We start from the raw sequence: 10,326 nt of genomic DNA, 5'->3' as shown, positions 1-10,326 counted from the left end.
ATTTCATAACCAGTTTTTTTATATACAATCCAATGAACCATAATTTTTTAAGAGCCCCAAATTAGAAAGCTACAGTGGCCAATGACCTATGGATTGCCTAAAATATCTACATTTGGGTTTTTCTGACAAAAATTGTTTTTTAGAATTGAAAGTAGACTTCTCATATTATACATTACTGTGTCCAGTACTCTTATTTCTTTGTTTAAACCCAAGTTTCTATCTGGTATAATTTTCCTTCATCCTGAGCTTCTTTTTACATTTCCTGCAGTGCAGATCTGCTGATAAGAAAATTTCTCTATTTTACCTTCATTTTTGAAGGATATATTTGCTGGATATACAATTGCAGGTTGGTGGAGGTCAAAAGATTCTCCCTTCTTCCTAATAACTTAAAGATGTCATTCTATTATCTTATAACTTGCATTCAAATTAGATTAAGGGACTTGCATTGGTTTTAATAACAAGTAAGTTGTTATTCTTGTCATAATTCCACTGTATATAATGTGTCTTTCTTTTTGTTTTAAAGACATTTTTTTCTTATAAATAGTTTTCAGCAAAATAATTACACTATTCCTTGGTGTAATTCTCTTTGTGATTATCCTTCTTGGTGTTTGTTAAACTTCTTGGACCTGTGTATTGATATTTTCCACCTCTTTTTAAAATGTTAAGCATTATTTATGATACTTTTTTTCTGCTCCAGTCTGTCCTGGAATTTCAGTTACACATATATTAAACCACTTGATATTGTATTGGAGAACATTGAGTTCTTATTTATTTTTTAAAAAATTAGTAAACTTCATTTTTTAAGAACAGTTTTAGGCTTACAGAAAAATTTAGTAGAAAGGACAGAAAGTTCCCACAAATCCCTTCTTCCTCTGCATACAGTTTAAACTATTTATTTATTTATTTTTGAGTTGGAGTCTCACTCTGTCACCCAGACTGGAGTGCAATGGCCGCTCCCAGCCACTGCAGCCTCGACCTGCTGGGCTCTGGCGATCCTTCCGCCTCAGCCTTCCAAGTAGCTGGAACTACAGGCGCACACTACCACACCTGGCTAATTGTTTGATTTGTTGTAGAGATGAGGTCTTGCCAAGTTGCCCAGGTGGGTCTCGAACCCTCAGGCTCAGGCATTCCACTCACCTCGGCCTCCCAAAGGGCTGGGATTACAGGTTGAGCCACTGAGCCCCGCCCCAGTTTTAACTATTAACACCTTGCATCAGTGTGATACATTTGTTACAATTGATGAGTCAATGGCAACACATTATTTGATTTATTTTTAATTTTAATTTTTATTTTCATTTTAAAGATGTGAGACACAATTCAGGATTAGGTATGCAAGTGGTCATTATATAGGTAAAGTTTGAGCCTTCCTTTGGTCCTCACTTCACCTGGTTTGAGATCAGGTACTCTTTCTTACTGATGTTATGTGCCCCCCCCCCCCGGCAGTGTCCCACTACTGCCTATCCCTTGCTTATAGTATTATGGTAAATATTCAGGGTCAAAAAAAAAAAAAAATTCAGGGTCCACTTATGAACATCTGCAAACCATAAATATAATTAAATACATCAACAAATGTAAAAACAAGAACCACATGATCTCATTAAATGCAGAAAAAGCTTTTTATAAAATCCAGCATCCCCTCTTGATAAAAACCCTTGAACATCTAGGCATACAAAGAACATACCTCAAAATAGTAAGCGCCATCTATGATAAACCCACAACCAGGAAATTGCTAAACAGACAGAAACTGGAAGCATTTCCCCTGAAAACACAGAACAAGACAAGGCTGCCCACTCTCATCCCTCCTGTTCAACATTGTGTTGGAAGTCCTAACTAGAACAATTAGACAAGAGAAGAAAATCAGGGGCATCCAAATAGGAAAAGAGGAAGTCAAGTTGGAATCCCTCTTTGCTGACAATATGATCCTATACCTCGAAAATCCAAGAGAAACTGTTAAAAACCTTCTTGCACTAATAAAGGACTTTGGCAAAGTCTCAGGGTACAAAACAAATGTGCAAAAGACAGTCACATTCTGAAACACAACCAACAAACAGGCAGAGAAACAAATAAAAGGCACAATCCCATTAACAATAAACACACACACACACACACACACACACACACACACACACACACACACACAATCCTCGGCATTTTCCTAACCAGAGAAGTGAAAGAAATATACAATGAAAACTACAAAACACTGCTCAAAGAAATCCAAGAAGACACAAATGGAAAAATATTCCATACTTATGGATAGGAAGAATAAACATTAAGATGTCCATCCTAACAAAGGCAGTCTACAAATTCAACGCAATATCTGCTAAATTACCAACATCATTCTTCTCAGGCCTGGAAATGACAATACAGAAATTCATATGGAAACATGAACAACCACGAATAGCCAAAGCAATCCTCAGTAAAAGAAACAAAGCAGGAGGTATCACACTTCCAAACTTGCAACTTTACTATAAGGTTACAATGGTCGAAATAGCCTGGTTATTGGTACAAGAACAGCCATACAGACTAATGGAATGGGATAGAGATTCTGGAAGCAAAACCTCAATTTCTCAACCAACTAATCTTCGGCAATGCATTATTTTAAACTAAACTTCATAGTTTACATTAGCATTCACTCTTTGTGTTGTTCATCCTATGGGTTTTGACAAATATATACTATGTATCCAAATTACAGTACCATGCAGCATAATTTTATTGCCCACAAGTCCCCTGTGCTCCACCCATTAATTCCTCCCTCCCTCCTAATACCTGGCAGTCAGTGGTCCTTTTACAATACCCATAGTTTTGCCTTTTCCAGAATGTCATATAGTTGGAATCATACTGTATGTAGTCTCTTTTGATTGGCTTCTTTGACTTAGCAATATGCATTTAAGCTTTCTAGATGTCTTTTTTGCCAGTTCATTTCTTTTTATCATTAAATAATATTGCACTGTCTGGGTGTATCACAGTGTATCTACTTTTGAAGCACATCTTTGTAACTTCTAAGTTTTGACACTTGTGGATAAAGCTGCTATAAGAATTCATGAGTAGGTGTGTGTGTGTGTGTGTGTGTGTGTGTGTGTGTGTGTGTGTGTGTGTAACTCCTTTGGAGCACAATTACTAGGTAATATTATAAGAGTATGTTTAGTTTTATAAGAAATTTCTAAACATTCTTCCAAAGCAGCAATACAATTTGGCAGTAAATGAGTTCCTTTCTTTGTTCATTCTTTTTCACAAGTATTTTCCCCTGTATGTTCCAGTTTGGATAATTTCTATTTCCCTGTTTTAGGCCTTCTCATCTTTCATTCTGAGTTAGCACCTATCATTGCTGCTAGCATAACCAGTGGCTTTTTAATTCCAAATATTATATGCTATAGCTTTACAATTTCCACTTGGTTATTCTTTAAATTTCCATTTCTTTATTGAGATTCCTCCAACTCTTCTCTCCTTATCATCATGGTTTCCTTTAAATTCTTGCACATATTTAATTTATTTATTTATTTATGTTGGAGTCTTACTCTGTTGCCCAGGCTGGAGCACAGTATGCACGCTCACGGCAACCACAGCCTTGACCTGATGGGCTCAAGCAATCCTCTACCTCAGCCTTCCAAGAAATTGGAACTACAGGTGCCCACTACCATGCCTGGCTAATTTTTTGACTTATTGTAGAGACGAGGTCTCACCAAATTGCTCAGGCTGGTCTCAAACCCTGGGCTCAGGCAATCCTCTTGCCTCAGCCTCCCAAAGTGCTGGGATTATAGGCTTAAGCCACCACACCTGGTTCCTTGCACATATTTATAACAGCAGTTTTTAAGTTCTTGCCTTCAAATCTCATCATCTCTGTTGTTTCTGTGTCAGGTTTTATTGTCTGATTTTTTCCTTTTGGTTATGTTTCATATTTCTTTCTTCTTCACCTAACTGGAAGTTTTTAATTTTGTGCTGGATTGTGTACTACATTATTGAGTGTCTATATTTTATTATCTTTTTAAAAGAGGATGTTGAATTTTGTTCTGGTGATTGACTTGTGGTTTGACTTGATATTTTTGAAACTTGTTTTAAAACTTGGCTAGGGCTGATCAAATCTTTATTTTAGAGCCAGAATATCAATTTTCCCAAGGTGTGACTTTTCTAGGGTATCAACTGAGTACTTGGGACCAATGAGGTCTTTCCCCTCTGACTGGTTAGAACTCCAGTGCATCCCAGCCCTATGTAGCCCTAGGGACTCTGAAAGGAGTTTTCTGCCCAGCCTTGAGGACTCATACCCAGTGCATGCATAGCATAGGATTCAGCAAAAGACCCCAAAGGACCTTTGTGCAGATTTCTGAATTATCTTCTCTCTGAAGCTCCCTCCTTTCTCAGAAAATTCCATTCACTTCAACAACTTTGAACTCCAAAATGTCTCCTTGGCTCAGTGAGACTGCCAGACTGTGCTTGGATTTCACTTCCTTGCATTGTGACTTTCAAAGTATCTCCTGTCAGAAAACTAGAGTGATGGGTAGGACTTTCTTCATTTAGTTCCCTTGTCTCAGGATCACAATCCTGCACTGACTGCCTGTCGGCCAACATTTGAAAACAGTTGTTTCATATAGTTTGTACAGTTTTGTGGTTGTTCACCTCAGGTACCACTTAGTCTGTCATAGCAAAAAACAAACATTCGCTAAAGATTTTAAGTTTTTTAAAGACATTTTTATTCTGGAGAATTTAAGAGAAAAATGAACTCCTAGGCATTAATCATCCAGCTACAATAACTTGCAACTCATGATCCATCTTCTTTCATCTACACATTCATTCACACATCTGCCCAAATTCTGTTATATTTATTATTATTGTTTTTAATCAGGATCTCAGTCTGTTGCCCAGGTTGGAGTGCAGTGGCTTGATCATGTCTCACCACAGCCTTGAACTTTTGGGCTCAGGTGATCCTTCTGTCTCAGGCTCCTGGGTAGCTGGGGCTATACGCACATGCCACTGCATCCAACTAATTTTTTATTTATTTATTTTTTTGCAGGGACAGGTCTCACCATGTTGCCTAGGCTGGTTTTGAACACCTGGTCTAAAGCAATCTTTCCACCTCAGCCTCCCAAAGTGCTGGGATTACAAGTGTGAGCTACCACGCCTGGCCTGTTTTGAAGCATATATTAGAATCATGTCATTTCATCCACAAATATTTTAGTATTTATCACTAGTAGTTAGGATTTTTTTAATGTGGCCACAGTAAGATTATCATATGCTACATTAATAATAATTCCTTAGCTTAAGGAGAATAACTCCTCAAGTAATTATTATAATCACATAAAGAATAAGTTCAGTGCCAAGCACAGTGGCTCATTCCTGTAATCCCAGTACTTTGGGAGGCAGAGGTAAGAGGATTGCCTGAACTCACCAGCCAGGGCAACATGGCGAGACCTCGTTTCTACAATAAATCAAAAATTAGCTGGTCCATTGTGGTGCACTCCTATAGTTCCAGTTACTTGGAAGGGTGAAGCGGAAGGATCGCCTGAGCCCAGGAGGTTGAGGGTGCGGTAGCCGCGAGCATGCCACTGCACCCCAACCTGGGCGACAGAGTGACACTCCAACTAAAAAAAAAAAGTGTTCGAATTCCAAATTCCCAAGGGTTTCATGAATGCCATAATTTGCACAGCTTGTTTGAATCAGGATACATATTGTATTAAGCACAATAAAAATGGGAGAAGTCCAAAGAGAGTTAAATCACACAAGGCCAAGGAGGAGCAAGTTTCAAGAAGGAAGGATTGGGTTATTCAACCATGACAAAGGCTGCAGAGAGGTCAGATGAGAAGAGGCCTGAAATGTGTCTGCTGTACTTAACAAGAAACGTCTTAATTAATTGCTTGGTGGTGGTGGAGGAGGAGGAAGAGGAGGAGGAGGAGGAGGAGACTGGACTGAGATTACGGAGGATTTAAAAGTAAATGGGACTTGAAGTGAAGACAGGTGGGGCTAGATGGAGCTCTTAGGTAGATATGTGCTTTTCTCTGAGTGATGGCGATTAGAAGTTGTTTCCTGTGAAGGGGCAGGGAAGGGTAATAGAGTGGAATAGAGGTTGAAGTATTTTTAAGGAGGACAATGTTAAAGCACACATTTAGTGCTGGTAGGAAACACCAGCAGGAAAGATGTGTTAAAGACACAGAAGCAAGGTATGAATGTACGAAGGAAGGTTTCTGAGGATGCAGAAGGGGATGGAAACCAGAGCAAAGGTGAAGAGAAACAGCCTTAGAGAAAAATGCTTCTCCCACACTGGCAGAGGGCAAATGCAGGCATGGATGGTCAGCTTGGTTATGGGAGTGCAGGAATTTGGGAGTATGTTCTATTTGATAGTATCCAATAGAAGTTGAGTCGACTTCTGAGAGTAATGCTGGGGGTGGATATTAGAAGAGTAACGAGGCTTAAGATAGTTTTTGTGGGAAATAGGGAAAAAAGGCCAAGAGGCCTTAGAAAATCGGTCATGTAATACTGAGCACCCAACTGATGTCAGACAGACATTTTAAGGGTATCAGTTTGTGCAGTGGTGTGATCTTCTTCAGCCACACTCAGGATACAGTATGTTTGTTACCAAATGTATTTTTTAAAAGCTTAAGGGAAATGAGGAAAATTCATCATTTATTACATGTGCTCTGTTTGTAGGGTGGTCTTGAAATCACACAACCACCTTTTAGAAATCTGGAAGAGGAAGTTCCAGATTTAGTGAGAGTTCTAATTAAGTCACTCTCCATTCTTGTTTTGATTCAAAGATGCTATAATAATTTAGCTCTGGTTAATACCCAGTGCCCTAGTTGATCCTATTTCCCCCCATCCTACTCCACAGCATCTTCGTCTGTAAACACTGGCCTTGTATGCCAATACTCCATGCAGCCCCATGGAACACTCTGGACTTACATCTCTGGGAATCAATCTAAGAGCAGCCTCCATAAGGCCTGCATTCTCAGGAAGTTGAGCTTCATTAGTCTGTCCATCCAGGCTCAATTATGACTTTCTCGAGAGAAGACAATGAAGAATTCAGCCCTTCCTAAATACGAATTTAAAACAAAAGTATACTGATGTCGATGAGAAGTAAAATGTACTAACAAGTACCAAAGAGACAAGGCAAATGATAATACTCTGCCCTAATGCCAAAGCTCCAAAGTCTTCCAGTCCCTTTGAAGTTGGTGGTACCATAGAGGTGAGACAGGAGATAGCCAGAGAAAGGCTAGACAGGCAAACAGGGTGGGTCCTCCCGTAACAATGTAGCAAACTTCCGGCAGACCCCTCAAGTTCAACGTTGGTAAACAAACTGTGAGCCACTCAAGCCAGAGCTTAAGTACTCAAAGCTGGGATTGAAAAACAACCAGTCAGATCACCATAAGGCCCCTACCTCCTGCTGAATGGTCCTTAGTACTGACCAATCAGCGCACAGCTAGTGCTAGCCAATCAGCTCTGTCTTACAGCTATATAAGCACCCAGTTTCGGGCCCCTCAAGGTGGGCTGCCCTTTTGGATCTTCTTTTGGCGTGGGTGGTTTTTTGTTTTTCTCAATAAACCTTGTGTTTTTTGTTTTGTTTTTTATTTGGTGTGTCTGTGTTCCTCATTTTTTCTGGGCATCGGATAGAAACCTTGAACTGAAAAGCTGCAGAAGATCATCAGATTCCAAGAGCTAAGCATCTCAGAGGCTAATTGGCCAGCGGAGAGAGGCTGAACCAGGAGAGCTACTGGAAGAAGGCGAGACTCCGAAGCTGACACTCGGGCAACTAGCTTTGCCAGTCCATTAAAGCTGATTTTCCGGGAGTCTAGGCTTGCCAGGCCACGCACTAGCAACACTTTCAGGGCCTGGCTTGCCAGCCCCTCACAGCCAACACTCCAGGGTTAGGCTCGCCAGCTCCTCAGAGTCAACTCTCCAGGGCTAGGCTTGCCAGCTCCTGCAGAGTCAACACTTCAGGGCTAGGCTTGCTAGCCCACCGCACGAGCAGCACTTTCCGGGCCTGCGTTGTCTGCCCATTAGAGCCAAATTTTTGGCATTCGGCTTGCCAGCCCCTCAAGACGATCCTCTCGGGCTGACCCGTGAGCTGACACAGTTGAAGGGCCAGGCTGACCTGAAAAATCTTTAACAGAGATACAGCTAATGTTGTTTGTTCACTGAAATCATTATCTGTTATTCTCAGGAAAAGTCCTGCTAAGTTTAAGCTAATTATAGAAGGTATGGATATTATTTTTTCCTGGAAAAATATCCATGACATTTGCCAAATATGAATGTCAGTTAACAGCAATCTAGGTTTAAAATACAGCCATGGGTGGGTCGGTTGGGTGGGGTGGCTCATACTTACAGTCCCAGCACTCTGGAAGGCCAAGGTGAGAGAGTTGCCTGAGCCCATGGATTGAGACTAGCCTGGGCAATTTGTCCCAGACCTCTACAATAAGTCAAAAAATTGGGCGTGGTGGTACATACCTGTAATTCCAGCTACTTGGAAAGCTGAGGTGGAAGGGTCACCTGAGCCCAGCAGGTGGAGGCTGAGGCACCCAGGAGTGTACCACTGCCGTCCAGACTGGGCGACAGACTTCAACTCCCCCCCCCCAAAAAAATATGCCTATGTGCCTCGTGACATTTCAATAAGGGACTACCTATGAGACAGCAGTCCTGTAAGATGATCATATTGTATTTTTAGGCCAGGTGCAGGGGATAGCCCTTGTGACTGTAGTTATATCTTGAATTTTAAAAATTTAATCACACAGAACTGTACCTTTTCTAGAAAATAAATTATACATGTAACAAGAAAAAACCAAATACTTTGTGAAAAGTCTATGAGATAAGTGGCTTTTTCCTGAGCTATGGTACTTTTTTTTTCATAGCTGTTACTGATACTGATACCAAGGAGGAGCTAAGGTACTTTTAAAGAGAATCTGCCCGTTTAGTCTGCCTCCCATGAGTTGAGTGCGAATGTCCTCTCTCTCAGAACATTTCTGGCCAGCACTTTGGGAGACCAAGGTGGGAGGATCTCTTGAACCTAGAAGTTCAAGACTAACCTGGGCAGCATAGTGAGAACTCGTTTTTAGTAAGATCTCGTCTCTTAAAAAAAAAAAAAGCCAGGTTTGTGGTGCAGACCTGTAGTTCGAGCTACTTGAGAGATTGAGTCAGGAGAATCGTCTGAGCCCAGGAGGCAGATAGTACAATAGGCCATGATTGTACCACTGCACTTCAGCCTGGGTAATAGAGTGAGATCCCCAACTCAAAAACAAGTAAACATTTTCCAGCTCATGTGAGCCTTTCCCCACTCAGAATTACTTGCTTGGTCTTATGTCCTGGTGCTTCATTTTTATTTCTGTTTTTAATCGCCTTCTTTAATAATATTTTTCTTTTTCCACCAAAGACAAATGTGAGTTACGTAAGAAAAAGGAGTATGTCAAGAAGCTTTCTCTTCCTGGGATGCCCAGTCTGTGGTCCACAGTGGTGCACACCTAAGTATTTGTCAAAAGAACAAGTGAAGGGAGCAGTATTTCATCCACCTTTGAAATGTTCTAAGAATTTTCAAACATACACCAAAACCAGAAAATGCAGTATAATAGCCCCCCACAGTATACAACGGGCTTCACACTCTTCACACCTCACCACATTATTTTAGGCAAACCCCAGATGTTATATCTTTTCTTTCATTAAGACATCAGTATATATCTCTCGAAACAATCAACCCCTTCTGTTTAGTAGAACTATGATTTCATTTTTCCTAACATGGACTCTAGTAAGACAGTCTTAATTTTCTTAATATCTATTACACTTAAAATCATTTATATCCACTTTGTTCGAATATCCCATTGCCTCCTGAGTGGTTTTTTTTTTTTCTTTCCGTAGTTGATTTGCTTGAATCAGGATCCAAACAAGGGTCACACATTGCATTCTGTTGGTGGATGTCTTAACATTTCTTTTCATCTGTAATAGTGCCCTCTGCAGGTCATTTGTCCCATAAACTTGGCCGTATTCTGGATTTGTGATTGAGGCGTCTAGGGGGCAGTAAGCAGCAGATAACCCTTGTCTCAGATGTTAATATTGGTCTGCAGATTTGGTGGTTAGACTAATTGATTCATCATAATGTTCCCCATCAGTCTTTCACCTGCTAAGTTAAGCAGTGAGGATCCATTATTTCATTAAGAGTTAAAAGTGGATGATAGTTTATTTGGGGGCTATTAAGGGATGGTATTTTAATCATTTTAATTCATTTCTTCTGCCTGTATTACTGGAATTTAATTCATAAAGGAAGGGCAGAATAAATGCTTCTATCCTTTCACTTATCACTTCATATTAATGAATTAGTGTTCTAACAAACTTCAAAGGTGATCATTGATTTTTTAA

The sequence above is a fragment of the Carlito syrichta genome, unplaced genomic scaffold, assembly GCF_000164805.1.
Source record: "Carlito syrichta isolate Samal-C Ts95f unplaced genomic scaffold, Tarsius_syrichta-2.0.1 Scaffold313468, whole genome shotgun sequence".
NCBI lineage: Eukaryota > Metazoa > Chordata > Mammalia > Primates > Tarsiidae > Carlito > Carlito syrichta.
This window is presented reverse-complemented; position numbering follows the sequence as displayed.